Below are 16,252 nucleotides of genomic sequence, written 5' to 3'. Positions count from 1 at the left end.
GTCTCGGGCGCCAAACTCGAGTTGGTTTCCCGCCGAACATTTACTACATTTTATTTCCAACAGATTTTATTTACTTTTCAACTTTACCGCTCCACTAGGGACGTAAGTCTTCTCAACCAATCCTGAGTTTCTTCTTACGCCGGCACTGCAGGGTTCTCTACCGAAATTGAGGCTTAACGCTGTCGCGTTAAAAATATGATAATAATAACTGGTTCATGAACCGCGCCGTAAGGGAAGAGAGGAAGGTGGGAGTGAAAGTGGAAAGAGAGAAAGGGGAGCCGCAGTTGAGCGCTAATTTCGACCACCTGGGGATCTTTAACATTGCTGACATCGCACAGCAAGGCATTTGGTTTCTGCCCCCCTATCCATCACGTATCGTGATGGCAAAAAAGATTCCTTCGTTGCCAGTAGTTTTTTCTTTCCACCCAAATAACTCTGCTGACTGACTGAGGTTCACTCGAGTCATCCGATATATTGGTTATCAGCAGGGATAATGCTCAAAATAAATAATTTATTTATTCAAATATATTACGCGATAGCGTAAGGGTCCAGAGTTGGAGAAAAGCCTGCGGCGTTGGCCGTGAGCGGAAAATACTAACTGGCCGACAGGGTAATGCTATCACTGCCACGTGACCTCGCGCGGGAATTTCAAACACCTCCTGACGCTCGCGTTAATGGTGCACGTTACGCTTGTATAGCGAAAGTGATTAAAACGTCACATCTAATGTCAATCAAAGGTGGACGCATGTACATGAAATGACTTTATAAATCAATCCAATTTGTCTCAAAATAAATCTAGGTTTTAGGCAGGATTCGTACAAGTGATCCATCCGTGACGGGCTTGACTACCTGGGCATGCAAGGCACGTGCTCGGGAACGAGCGGAGCTTCAAGTTTGGTTTGGTTTGGTTTGCGGGGTTTAACGTCCCAAATCGACTCAGATTATGAGAGACGCCGTAGTGGACGACTCCGGAAATTTCGACCACCTGCGGTTCTTTAACGTGCACTGACATCGCACAGCACAAGGGCGCCTTGCTTTTCACCTGCAGCGAAAGGCGGCCGCCGAGTCCAGGATTCGATCTCGCATCCTTGGGAACAGTAGTCGAGCGCCGTAACCACTGCGCCAACCCGGCGGGGGAGTTACCCTAGAACTGTATGCTGATGAATATGACAGCAGTAGAACGTTGAGCTAGTTGGTCAGACATGATGAAACACGCAACAGAATAGACGACAAAACATAGGAGAGGCGCGCGCACGCACGCACGCTTGCACGCACGCACGCACCCCCCCCCCCCCACACACACACACACACACACACACACGCACGCGCGTGTGCGTGCGTGCTATGTTTTGTCATCTGTTCTGCTGCGTGTTTCATTATGAGTATGTGTGCTATTACTGGCCTCTATCGAGCCATATACATTTAAGGTAGAGCCTGTACTCCTTTTCTATTAGCATAAACTGCGAACACGATTAGATATATGGGCTATTTCTCAGCGCAACCATTTAATAGCCATGTTGCGGGCTCAGGTAGTAATTTGTGCTTCTTACACACGCCCACAAGACATAGCTGCTGGTTTGGGACGACTGTGACATGCCTCGTGCTCCCTGTGTGAATGATACCCCGGGTACGAGGAGCCATTGCATCTTAGGCCCAAGACGTTTCACAGTTCCGAACACTCCATCTGCCTCTGGATAAAACTGCTTCTCTTTTCTGGTTGACGAATAAGTTGTTTCCAACGCCAAGTTTTTCATTTATGTGGGAGCGTTCAAAGGCTATTCGTTCACAATACTCAGTTGAAGAATCTGCCCGCAGTCTGAAAATTCGTTATTCATGAAGGACGCTCTGTCAACATTAGCAGCGATTCACTATGGAGCGGTGCGTGATTTTTCACACGTGTGTTCCTGCGTTTTCATTCCAATTGCCCCAAAAGTTTCGCATGCCCGATACCGCTCGAAGCCCATTGAACTTCTTTTATTGCGCATGCAGCCAACTGCACCGAAATAGCTTCCTGGCGAATGTAGGAAAGGACAAGCGTACTACATGTCTGGAGTACTCCAAGCCTGAGGTCTCCAGACATGTGTGTACAAACCCAAAAGCCTGACATCACTGTGTATATTGTGCAGGCTATACAGTAATAATACAGCGCTTCATGCAACGTTCAGTTTGAACTTTTCCACTAGAGCACGTAAAATTCATTGTCGGCAAATAACAGGAGAGGAGCTCACCACACCTATAGGGGCGCCACCTTCTTAAGCAAGCAGCAGCATACCTGTGTAAAATCCGCTCTGCCCCGAGTTGCTCCATGTGGGGACGCGGAGCATGAAAGTGAGCTCCCGCCTTCTCCGAAAGAACAGCGCAGGCCGCGGCACTCTCGTCTGCGTGACGGCATACGCTCCACGCAGCCATTCTTCTGAGCCCCCTAGCAGTCGCTCCCTAGGACTCTTGGGGAGTCGGGGATATCTGGAGAAGGCTTAGGGACATCCAGACCGGTGCGAGCTGCGCATAGGATAGTGAGTTCTGCATAGGGCAGGTAAGTAGAAGGGTAGATTTATGGGTCACAGCTGGACAGTATAGTAAGGGGAGAGTAGGGGGAAGTCCAATTTCAACCAACTATCAAGCATTGGCATAGCTTTTGCATGGCGTTCCCGCGCAAAACTTCTCGCATGAAGAAAGCGAGCGCCTCCCCTCTCCCGATGCCCTGTAAACCCTCATTTGTGTGGCGCATTATTTCAACGCGCACATGACTACTCGTGTGAGAAATGCTTTCTGCTTGCGAGCCGACTAGTCACAGTTCCTTTAGCGAATTGCCTTCCTCCCCCCCCCCCGTCTTTCTCTCTCTCTCTACCTATCTGTAGTAGCTTTTGACTCATGTTTTCTTCGTCGAGAAAAAAAAGTAAGGTCGGAGTATTTCGAGAAATATCCTCTTGAACTTCTTGCCGCATATATAATTCGGATGAAGATTGGGACGGAATGCTCTGTAGTTTGCACGCTCAATTTTTGTGGAACCATATGTTTGTAACGAAGCATATGCGCGCTCTGTGTAATGAGAGCGTGTATATTTACCGCAGTGTACACGCTTTTTCGGCAATTTTGTGAACTAAGGGCAAGGGAAGGATATGAATATTCATCCCCCCCCCCCCCCCCCCACACACACACACACACTCTGCCTTCCCCGCGCGAAATAGTTTGAATAGGAATACCACACTGAAAAATATTCCTTGACGGAAAATGAAGGCCCCTCTAAGAGTGACGAAAAAACAGCCCTGTTTAGAGTTATGTTAGAGCACACTTCGGGCTCAATACAGTGAAGTGATATATATATATATATATATATATATATATATATATATATATATATATATATATATATATATATATATATATATATATATATATATATATATATATATATATATATATGAACCTTTTTTCATTGTTGTGACATTCAACGATTGCACTCATCCACACCCGAATTGATTGGCTGCCTTGTCACTGGTCCGCACTTGGTTGCGCTGTGGTGTTACGTCGTCACATTCATGTTGGTCCCATGTGATCATCGTCAGATGCGAACATAATGTCATTACCTCGCTGTTTCCTGTTACGCCAGCAGCGCAAACTTTAGAAATCTGCATTGATATCTTGTTGCTGCAAATCAAATTGTCGCGGCAGCTGAAATACCGCTGAAAAAGCCACAAGTTATCAAACATGTTTTGCGCTTCAAAGGTGGGAATTACGCCCCACTTTCTATCGCGGAGAAAGGGTTTGTAACCGCTATGAATAAAACTGCAATTCTTTGTGCTTGTTTGTCGTTCTTCGTAAAAAATTTCTTTGAGGATGTGTCAAGTGACTCCGTTTTTGAAACAGTTAACAGTTTCGTTTTCTTTATTACCTTTTAGTACTAGTCCCCATAAGCCGACGCTTTCTCTCTCTAATGTTTATCCCTTGTTTCGTCATTATTACAATAATGATGAATAATTTTGCGTTGATAGCATCGTCGCTGTTGACCTTCATTTCATAGCCTGCTTGCTCTTGCTCTGCATACCATCGCCATGCTTTGATAACCCCGGACGGCACGCTCTTGTGTGTTTCCTTCTATATCCTTCGCTGCTGCACCTGCGAGCGACCTTCGGCCCGTGCGAATCGGTACTGGGAACGAGCTCTCGGGCCTGGGGCCCCCAGCAACCGCACAAGTGCGCCCTTCTGCATCTTTAGCGCACATCGAACACTTTCGCAGCCTTTCATAGGGCGAGTTTCTTTTTATTTTCTTTGTTTGGGTGCACCAGAACGATGGAAGCCGTTATTTCCCCCGATCGTCACGTGTTCTCCCGCAGCCCCACAATGGCCTCCCAGCCTGCTCACCTTGCACCCGCACATCGTCCTGGTGCGCGCCGGGCCCTTTGTCCTCGCCGCGGCAACCTTGAGCGGGTCACACCCAAGTTTTGGGCGAAAGTTGGGCGCCGCTCTCTTTCCTCGCCCCTTCTTCGTCAAGTGCGAGCAAAAAGGGGAAAAGCGCAAGGGGGACTGGTAAGGAAGGAGAATAAGTCGTTGTGTGCGTCGTGGAGTAAAAGGAGACAGTGCAAGTGACTCGGAGCGGAGGATATTTTATTATTATTATTTTTACGTTCGAGGTGAAAGAGAACGCACGTTGTCTCTTTATTGTGTCTCTTTCGAGCCTACCTTGCAGCACGCAACGCGAATTCACTTTGGGGTAGTCTTTTCCCCAAAGCAACACCTTGTTACGAGACACGCCATAGTGGCCTGCTGGCGATTAACTGGGAGCATATTGGGTTCCCTGAGTGTGCTTAGGAATCTCAGTAGACAAGTGTTCTTTTTCCATCTCGCTTCCATCTAAGCGCAACTGTGGTGGAAAGCCTGAACTCGCTCCCAATAGAAGAATGTCAGAACCGCTGAGACAACGACGCGGATTTCGCCCAAACGTGTGGCTGCTCCCGCTGAGACAACAACGTCAACATCGTGACACTTTGCAGCAAGCGTTAATGAACGCACATTGAACGCGGGAGCTGTCTCACGTTAGAATTGTGTCAGTTGGGCGAGCGCATTGCTTGCGAAGTTTTCGCAGAGAAGTCGAGAAAGCAGCTGAACTGTGAAAAAAAAAAAAAAAAAAAAGGCGAAAGATTGGCATCGTCGACAACAATCCCTCGTCAGTGTTTCTAGTCCAATGCCAGGTTGCGTTGCATCTGACATTTCGAGAAAATGGCGTTGAATCCTGAATAAGTGAAAACGACATAGTGGCGGATTGGATTAAGTGGCATCCATGCAGCTCAGCACCCGCGGGGTTGCTCTCGCCTCGTCCGGTGTCGCACTATTTCTTCAAAATGGCGAGCGACCGGCTGTGGCCCCCATTGGTGCCTTCCCATCTTGTCGAAAGCTTTATGCTTTTTTTTTTATTTCGTGGCCAGCAATAATGAAGAGGAGGTATTCCCTCCATCCAACCCCGTTATTAATTAGCTAGCACGCACAGTTGAGGACAATTAATGATGAGTCTGCTGCAGCCCCGCGATGGCGACGCAGAAGTCAACACAAGTCGTTCGAATGGAGATGGCGAATAACGTGGAAAGATGATTTATATGTTTCGCCATGGCCTCGCACCCTGCACGTTTTCTTTCAGCTTTCCGTTCTCTTTTTTTTTTTTTATATTGGATGGAAGTCGGTGTGGAATCGAGTCTGAGTGCTCTGGTTCGCCGAAGTCGTGGTTTTGTGTCTGTGTGGCATGCAAATCTCTTTTCACGTATACTTTATTATCTAGCAAGAAGCCACCTCACTTAATCTGCATGCTTTCGGTCAAGAACGCCGTAGAGTTACGTGACGGGCGCAATTGATTGAAGCTTCGAGAGACTGATACTGATTATATCCATTGAGTCTGGCTTTGCGGCATTCATCACGTAAATACATGGCAAAATTACTTTTGAAAATGACTTAAATTACATTACTAATACTTTGATGAAAATCGCAGAAAAGTAAAATAAATTACCCATTGCTGCTCCCAAAAAGTAATGACATTACATTACAGTCACCTCTACTGAGTAATTCAATTACTTCTAAATTTTTTTTTAGTTCTGATCCATGCAAAAACTAAGTGAGCTAGTAAAAAATGTTCATCAGACGCGAAGCACACACATTCTTTCGTTTCCCCGCCAAATTCCGTCCCAAAGAGCTATTCATTCCCTTTCCTACAGCCCTTCTCATTACAAAGATAAGACAACCACCAGAAGAAAAAAAAAGCAGAAGCGTGGTTGAACGGTCGTGAAATAAACGGAGAACCCAGCGTCTTACTGGCCCGGAGCCACGGTGTTGTCCGGAGCTGCTTCCGCCATTTCAAGGGCCCGAAGAAACGAGTGTAACCAGGCACCACTGTGCCCCAGCCGACGCAACAGGGAGTGCCACTGCGCGCTCCCAACTAGTTTTCAAGAGTATAGAAAACTGGGCGAGTTGGATTGGATACATCTTAAAGCTGCGCGAAACACAAGACTAAAAAGGAACAGCAGACTGCACAAGCGCTGTAGTTTTCAACTCCGGCCTCCTTGCACCATCCGTTGCTTCGGAATTCCTTTGACGCCTTGTATCTTGCTGCTTGGAGAATGGTTTCCATGAGATAGCCGCACTAAGTGCATGACCCTGCTACGCAGGAGGTCTCATACGCAATGTTCGGCCCAGTCTGTTCGGTTTGTGGGGTTTAACGTCCCAAAGCGACTCAGGCTATGAGAGACGCCGTAGTGGAGGACTCCGGAAATTTCGACCACCTGAGGTTCTTTAACGTGCACTGACATCGCACAACACACGGGCGCCTTGCTTTTCGCCTCCACAGAAAAGCGGTTGCCGGGGCCGGGATTCGATTTGGAATCCTTGGGCACAGTAGTCGAGCGCCCTAACCACTGCACCACTACGGCGGGACCTGTTCTGCTCAAATATGTGTACTTTTGCCGATCCGTTACGCTGACTTCGGCTTGCCGCACGTAGTTCCTCCATTCGCGGCACTGTACTTTGTTGTGTATCGAAGGAGTAGTGGCACACTTTAGTAAAAGTAATTTGAAAAGGAATTAATTACTTTTGCTGCGAAATTACTGCCAAAACTAATTCATTACATTGCTAAATTACCAAACTAAAAAAGTAATTCATTACATTACAAATTACCGGAAAAGTAAATAAATTACAATAATTTTAGTATTGTAATTCAATTGCTGCCATGTCTGATCACATGGTAGTGCTCCAGCTCTTAGAGGGCACGGCTGTTTTATGAAGTCACCGCATGAATTACTTCGTGACAGTTACACATTTGCTAATGGGGATGCTTGGGCGAGTTGGTGTTCCATTACTGCTATTGTTTTAGGCATTATTACTATTGTTTTGAAATAGGGAACAATAGGTGGCTGCTCTAAGAAAACCGCTACGATGCAGTAGTATATATGCACTTGACGTCAGAGCTTGATGTGACTGATTACAGATAAATGTCTTCATCTTAATTACGGTGATGAAACTTGTACAGAGAAAAAAGGATCGGCTGACAAATTGCTGACGCTCAACCACTCAACTGAAGACTGACGCCTCCCGTTCGTGGATTCATATACTGTAATCAGCACATATGTAATGTAATAAAAAAAAAAGCACCCCTTTCGGACTGGCACCGCAACTATTCAAGCTGTGCGCGTGTCCATCAGCGTCTCGATATTACCGCATTGACGGCACCGAATACGACTTGGAAAGAGAAAGATGGAAAGGGAGATAATATATTGTGGTTCCAACTTTTTCCATACTCCGAATCGCAGCATGCGATAAATAAAATATCGTCAACAGTCCGCGAAACAATGCCACTGCGCCGCACAACGCAATTAGAAATGGCTTGTCGTGAGGAGTGTGTAGGCATACGACGAGGAGAAAAATAAGTAACACGCTGTTCTTTTTTCTGAGAAGGAGAGGGGGGGAACGTATTATGAGACAGCGATGGCTCCCGTCTGCCGGCTCCTTTCGCAAATTCTCGTTGGCGTACATATGCACTTTACTGCTTGCTTAATCACTCACTGTAAAAAATGTGTGTGAAATTACAAGTATCTTTAAAGAAAATATCTGTGCCAGTACAGAGAATATCTGTTGTACTTCATTGACCGAAATACGTTCACGAAGAAAAAAACAGTAATTTTCTGTTTTACAGCCGAAACCTTGATTGGAAGGCAAACAATCGGATACATTTTTGTTGTCTGTTCCATTTTCTACCGCAAACCGAGTTTTGCTTGAATAGTAGGTAAATTTTGAATAGAAAGCGAAATGGTATGACAACCCCGAAGACGCTGCCCGACAATGGGCTGCGTAACAATTTTAATTCGAAAGAGGGTAATACTATAGTGGCGCCACATTGAGGTCCTTTGTTGGTTAGCTCCCTGCAACAGAAGTATCTGTTACGCATTTTTCCACTTGCCTCTTTTTGGTGGCTAGACAACGGCTTTTGCTAGGACAACCATCTGGGTGCCAACGAGTATTGCCAGCGTCGGAGATATTAGTGAGATGTAGTTGACAAGGCGTTTGCCTTAAAATAGTGTTCATTGAAGAAATTGGCCCTTAACGCATTTTATTGTTGTTACATGCAGAAAATGTGAAATGAAAGACGAGTAAAAAAATACATTTGCGTCATTATTTTCTCTGCGCCAGAAAAAAAGGCACAAATAAAAAGCAAAAAACGCCATATAGAAAAAAATATTTGTAAATTTAGTAAAATTGTAAAATCACCGAAAAAAAAAACTAAAACATAGCAGAACAGAAAATTTCTGGCAGGACAGCTGCCAGAAAATTTCTATATTTTTCAACATTTTTTTTTTTTACAGCATACTGTAATCTCTTAATTTGCGTCTTCTCTATTATTTTCTCCATACTCATTAGCATACAGTCGTCAGCTATACCGCATTATGGACACCACACTAGATATAATGCCCCGCCCTAATCAAGCTGTACGAATGTGCACCTAGGGGTAGCGCATCTACAATGGAACCCAAGGGTCCCCTTGAGTTCCATTCACATCTCAAATAAGAAGTCGGAGTTCCAGCGCCTGCCAAATCGGTCACGCCATACGATCTCGTGACGTCACACAACCCGACGGCCAACCAGACAAACGAGGAAGGAATACACGCGTCTTCTGCAGAGGTATACAGTGGAGTCGCTAGGGTTACCCGCACCCAGTGCGGGAAAGGAGAGTGAACTGCACATGCACAAAAAGAGGCGATGCGGCGGCGTGGCTGCGGACGGGTGTCATCTAATACGCTCCCGCCCAGGGGTTTCCGATGGGTATCAAGTTAATGCTGGTGTTTCCTGGGGTCCAACATCAAAATGATGTGGAGTCTCTTGCATAAACTACGTCATGCTTTTCAAGCGCTCACAAAATAACAATTCGTTCTGCGAGATCGCATTTGCCAGTCAGTGTCTCAGCGGCACCAATGCGAGCCTTTCCGCGTCTTTACTCAATAATTAATTTCACCTCCCCCGCCCCTTACTCCCTCCCACTGCCCAGTTGCACCCCCCTGAGCCCTGCACCCGGTGCGGGCCGCACCCCCCTCGCGACGCCACTGGAGGTATATGCTCATTATTTGTCGGTCACAGCGCCGACAGCAGATTTCCTGGCGAACGAAGACTTTAACGATATCGCGTTAAAATTTGCGCAGTGCATGGCATCTCTGCAGGTAAGCACGCACGAAAACTGAGTTAAGACATGCTTTCGGTGTCCGGCACAGGGGGCGCGAGCCACGGGCGCCGCTCAGTATCTGGCCCGGGGTTTACTGCGCAGCGCGTTCCCCGAGCGTGGAGTTGTCTTCGCGGCTGTCTCGTCAGAGATGCGCGCCATCGCCCACACGAGCCATCTGCTTGAGGCCATCTGGCCGCTGTTGCGCAAAAACACGCTCTGCGCAACGAACAGGCGCATCCACGTATCACCCGCCCGTACGCCACGGGTGCGCTCCAACAGACGCTTCACATCCATGTATATATAGTTTGAAGAAGCATTTAAACCCCAGAGGGGAAAATGGTACGCAATCTTACTGGGGCTGTTCGAGCACGCGGTTTCTCATAAGCCGAAAGGATCTCTCATAGTAAAGCCCCTGGATCGACGCTTGCGCTGGTCAGCCGAAAGCGCTGTAAGGGATTTATTCAACAGTACGCGCTCGCACTGAGCGATTTCCGAGCACTTAACGCCGTATAGCCAGAGCCCATCAATATGCATTGCACATAAATGCGGCGAGTGTGTGCGCTTCTGGACACGGGATGAGGTACTCAAGTGTGAGCGAGGAAAAGAACAAAATGTTTCTTTCGGGTGAACTTTGTTGCACTTGGTTCAAGCGGTGTGTCAAACTTTGCTAAAGAAGACGCAAATAAGGACGATAGTGCGCGGTGCTATAGTGAAGCCCAGTTAGTGTTCAAAATATGTTATAGTTTCAGATCAAGAACGCCGCACCTCGCCGAGCTGCAACCTCAGGTCACCGACTTGAAACAGAGCGCTGGACTAGGGTCGTGGTGGGGTTGGGGTGAGGTGATAGTTTTTGTTTTTTTCCTCTGAAATACAACCGCTCAGGCGAACTCGACGTTAAAGGAAAAACGAACATACCCGCTTGCTTTATTATATTGGAGCACCGCTATTAGTATTCGTCTATGCAAGGCACCGAGGGAAACAATCGCAAAGTATGCAAATCATGTCAATTCTATAAAGTGCAAAGCAGAATGGTACGCACAAAACTAAAGTGTCAACAGTCTTGGCAGGGAACAGCCGTTTACGATAGGCGGCGAGACGCTGGAAGTTATAAGGGAATACTTCTAGAGGATAGGTAGTGACAGCAGATCTGAACCACGGAAGCAAAATAACTAAAATAACAAGACCCCTCGAGAGAAAAGTGTATAAGAGTGGCGTCTTGCCGGTACTAACTTTAAACGTGGAGGATAACGAAAAGTGTTCCACTTAAGCTGATGACAACGCAGTCGGCTATAAGGTTAAGAGGAAGCGCGCAGAGTGGGTCAGGAAACACGGAGTTAATGACACGATACAGAGCGCAGATGAGACTCTTGCAATACATTTCCGTAATTATTGTTAGATTTAGTCAATGAGCTATTAAACCGCGGGAATATGCGTAACGCTCTAGTAACTTGTGCAGGTTGAGAAGAAACGGTCGCAATGACTGCGCTCTGTTCTGATGTTGTTTTCGTGCTTCGGGTGGTCGGAGCTCTGCCGGTCACTGGCATGCATGCGTGCCCGTTCGCGCACGCATGAACTCGTTATATGTCAGAGCACGGAGAAAGCCGCGTAATATTCGTTTTAGTCGAGTAGTAGAAGATGTAACCTTGAAAAATATGCCAATCTAGGAGACAGGAGCCAGGACTGTGCCTTTCTCTAGTGCATGACAGAGCGGGAGAGAAAAAAGAATTTCTAGAAAGGGCAGGCAAAAAAGTCCATGTGATTATCCCCGCATAACGCGTTTTTAGACTTATCACGCTCACTAAACGGGACCAATACTTTTTGCTGGCCTGACGATCGTTCAATCCGCAATTAACATGACAGTGAAGAATAGAGGAATCTTCCAACTGGCTAATCCTATGCATTTGTTTCTGCCCTTTCCTGAAATGAAACCATGTTCGAGCAGGTTAATCCGGGTAGGTTAGTATTGAAATGATCGTCTTCGTATCATTACTGGTCGGCAAGCCGATGAACAATAGGAGAACAGAGATAGAAGATAGTCGATGACTTTGAGATGATTTAATGAATCGCGGCGGGCTTAGCGCGAGTGCTTGCCCGCGCACACTGCCGCTTCTTCCAAGGACGTCCGTAACATTACCCGGGGCCACAGAGCGATCGTCCCGATCGAGGACGAGGACGTTTGTCGATGTCGATGAGATTCATGGCACGACGATGGGAGTAACTGGAGGGAGAACAGGAAGAAGGAAGACAACGGCTTGCCGTCATGATGATTCCCCGATGTATCCTGGTCCAGGACGCTTTCGCGCCACAGGTTGCCAAGGTCCGTAAGCCGAAGCCCAGGCAAGCACCGCATGACATAAGCGGGGGATGTCCTCATAAGGGGCGTCGTCTTGGGTCGGCGGGGTCTTCTGGTGTGCGTCGCGGCAGTGGGATTATCAGGTCAGTCGAGTCTCTCGTAGTGTCCTGTGGTCGGGGGGATCATTTGGTGTCGTCGCGTCTTGTGGTTGGGGCGAGCGAAGGGGCGGAGGAACGGCAAGGTTGCGTCGGGTCAGGCAGGCTGAGGAACAGCCTGGCAGTGCGCTCCGTGGAACCCGCTGCCGACGGCGAAAGCAGACACAGGGCGTCGAAGTTCCGGGCCAGGATGACGAGTGATGATGACGCACCCCGCACCTCCACCAAAATGTTACGGGGCGGCAAGCCGATGAACACAGGAGAACGGAGAGAATATGGCCGATGACTGCGAGATGGTTTAATGGTGATGACGATGATGATGACCTCAGTCAGAATGGCACATACCCACAGCGGGGGATTGGCCAGGGTTCATTGTAGATTCTAAATATATATGGTCAAGGACTGGTGTATTCAAATAAATGTGCGTGTTTGACTAGAATTTGAAAAAAAAATTAAAAGGAAAATAAAAAGCAATGAAGTCTCACCTAGCATAGGGATCAGCCTGATGAAATTATGTAATCATGAATAGAATCGCAAACTGGTTTCAAGGCATATTCCATGACGCTTGCCCCGAAGGAGAGGAGAACTGGAATGGTTAGAGGTAAGCCTAATCTCGAAAGGGGAGTCGCTAAGTAAATTATACGGAGAGATGCGAATCGCCGGCAGAGGAAGGAAAAATGATCTATAGATTCGATTTCTCTGACTTACAGAGGTTAGTAACGGATAGACCCGAATGATATAAATACAGATTTAGTTTCGGTAACGAAGTGTCTATGACTCTGAGAGTCATAGACACTTCACATTGCCTTGAACTGCACATGCGTCCAAGCCAAGGCTATATTTAAGGTGTTGGTAATCCGGTGCAGAATGGAAAGGCTCGTGACTCACGTAATGAAGACGTTGGAAATTTTTAAATCGTGCTAAAGTTAAATAAACGATATTAGGTATGTACGGAACAAAAGGTCCACCAAGGGCGGATTTTGCAAAAAGAATCTGCCTTTTCATTAGATGTAATGCCACAGTGGCCAGGGACCCAGTGAAAACGCACTTCTGTGATGTGTGAAGGAATAAAAAATAAAGGGAACGGCAAAGCAGAATATTCCTCGAATTTTCAAGCACTTCCTACACGGATAGGCTGTTAGAAAGAAAAATAACCTTAGAGATATTACTAGAGATCTTTGTCAAGGCCACCTCAAAGGGCCAGAAACTCAGCAGCAAAAATAGGCGTATAGTCAGGACCCTAACTATACGCCTTTTTACGAGCATCCCTTTCGGAATCCAATCTGAGTCTCGCTAAATCGGATAGAACATGATCCGCGAGAAGACAGTAGACTAACCGTTCTATTATAGCTTAACTAAATTTGAAGGGATAGCAATCGGCCGAATATTGTCGAGATCAAAACCCTTTCACCGGAAGTTCCAGTAGTAAAATTATTTTCGCTGTTTTCCATGCTTGTGGAATCCAGGCATTTTCCAAAGATCAGTTCACTATCTGCAACAGGCCCGAGGCAGTCATTCATAAGTATTTTCAGCATGGAAACTGATACTCCCTCAACACCAGGGGCAGCGACTGCAGCCAATTAACTACAGCCACTAATTTAGATATAGATACCTTAGCGAAGTTTGCACCGAACTGAAATCGGACTGAAGAAAAGGTAGTGCGAGCTTGAAAGCGCGCCGCAAGGCCTTGGGCAATGAATTCCAATTTATCTAACTCGTCTTGTGTGGACAAAACCGTGGGCTGGATGGTATACATGAAAAGAAGAAAAAAAAAAAAAAACTTTAGTACGTTTCATGTATCTATAGAGAGATTTCCGGTTGACTGGGTTAGATAATTAGGTGTTCAGATTCACATTATATTCCTCTTAGCCTTGGATATTGGTCTTTTAAACGAAGCTGCAAAGAATTTGTAATTAATTCAGTTGTTTGGGCACACATTATGGGCTAGGCGCTTCCATGCGGCTTTCCTCTGACGATAGGCTTTTTCGCATTCCTCATTCTACCAGCTCGAAGGAGTCTTGTTTTTAATGGCAGGCTAAACAATTAACTCGGCGGGCCTAGCGCGAGCGCTCCTGCCCGCGCCACTGCCCGCTTCTTCCTTGTCCGCAACAATATTATGCTAGACTCCAGCTTTACCGCCAGTACAACTCAGTGTTCAAGAACCTTCGAAACAGAAAACGCGCGGTACAAGGAAAATACATTCGAAGCAGAATCTGTGGGCAAGGAACTCTGCCATCACTTTCTGAACTCTTCGACTTGAAGAGGCGGCTACATTTGAGTCCAGACATGAAATGAGAAAACTCTGCCAGTGGACCGCGATTAGTGCCTACGGCCGTCGAGCATACGAGCAGCCTGCATCGGCAGAGCAGACGCTGTACAACTCGCTTTATGCCGTCACCTCCGCGATTAAAAGACACTCTCAGCGAGGAAGTGGTTTCGAAAAGTCTTTTCTCTCCCCAACCGCAGTCACGGGCGCTTGAAAAAAAAAAAAAAAAAAGCAAGCTATACAAACATAGGAAGGGAAAAAATGCTGCCGGAAGGGGGGACCAAAAGTGAGTGTTCTCTTCGCACTTAGAAAAAAAAAAAAAAGCAGGAAGGAAGCAGCAAATGAAACAGCGCCCTATAATTACGTCACGGATCCGCCGCTGTATCTGTGTTTGTAAGTTTATTTGCCCTTGCGACTGGGACTCCATTGCTGTGTGTGCGTACTTTAACCAGTCCTCGCAGTTAACTTTGCTGCACTGCGCGTGTCTTTCTTCATTTGTCGTTTTGTTTCTTTTCCCCCCGGGAGTTTCTCCGGCGCGCTCGGTCCGTTCCCCGCCGAGGACCGTGCCAGCTCGTAGTTTCTTTTCTCAGGACGGCCGTCGTCTCGAGCACGCAAAGTAGCGGCGCGCCCGTCGACCTCTCCCGTCCGCGCGAATGATGCGCGCGCGCTTTCTTCGCGCTTGGCGGCCCCATCGCCTCGCGCACGCAACCGTCGTCCGCAAAGCGTAGCATGATGTATTTGACGCCTTTTGAACAACGTGTCATTTCCGACACTCGCGGTTGTTAAAGCGGCGCGAAAAACGGAGGGCTGCGCACAAACAAAACGAGGTGCTTGCCAACGGAAAGAGAAGGCGGTGCCGGTTTCATTCAGCGCGCACGCGAATACTATTCCGTCGTTTCCCAGTCTTGGCGGGCCGGGGAAGGCGGCTGCGCGCCTCTGCCGTGTACGTCCGTCCGTCTCGCGCGTCCGTTCTACGCGCACTTTCTATCTTCCCTGGACACGATATGCCGCATAACGAGGTTGTCGCTGCCTCGCCCGTGGCGGAGCCCGCGTTCGCTTTCCCTCGGTGCAGCGGCGCCTTCCGCCCAGCGTGCAACTAGATGCGCGGCGGCTGCTGGGGACGCTTAAAGGGGCCGGGACGTGATTTTCGGGCGCCTGCAGGAGCTGTCACCAATGCGTGAGTGATGGTCGCGCGCGAGAACGCGGGGCCGGCCACGCACGCCCGCCTCCTCCCTCTCCGCTGCCGGAACCCCGCCGCGCCTGCCTGGCGAGGGGAGCGAACGTGCAAAATGCAAACCTGTCCAAGGAGGATACAAGTGTTGCAAACGTGACGCGCGCGGGGGGCACCCGCAGCGGACGATGCGCTCCAGCCGCTCTGTTTGCGCCCAGTAGCCGTGCGATAGGGTGTTCTTGCTTCGAGCTTTAGTCTGCACTGTGATCTTTGTACATACGGAATACAAGATGGCGACATATATGGTCACCCTAGATGCTGATACGTGCGTCCCGCACCATTTCCTGCCGCTGTATGATATAGCGTATTTCAGATGATGAAAGAAGTTGTTCGCGCTGTTTAAGCGCGGCGAAGGCACAAGTATAGGCGTTGCACTAAGTTCAGTAAAGTCAAACAAGACACCAAGGAGAATATGTGGCGGATGCCCCTCAAGAGTCAAAACCTATACTAAGTGGCAGCACGATTAAGTTGTTACAGCCTTTCCTCGTCGTTCCCAACCGGCCCCTGCTTCGGCTGTCTTGCTTATTGCTTTAGGTGAGTTCAGGCCCCGATTTCGCGAGATCCCTCGCCCTCAGTTCGTTTCTATGAACGACGTCGTGAATGCGTACTAGGGATACTT

The sequence above is a fragment of the Amblyomma maculatum genome, chromosome 1 (genome assembly GCF_055883805.1).
Source record: "Amblyomma maculatum isolate TAMU_Amacu chromosome 1, ASM5588380v1, whole genome shotgun sequence".
Classification (NCBI taxonomy): Eukaryota; Metazoa; Arthropoda; class Arachnida; order Ixodida; family Ixodidae; genus Amblyomma; species Amblyomma maculatum.
This window is presented reverse-complemented; position numbering follows the sequence as displayed.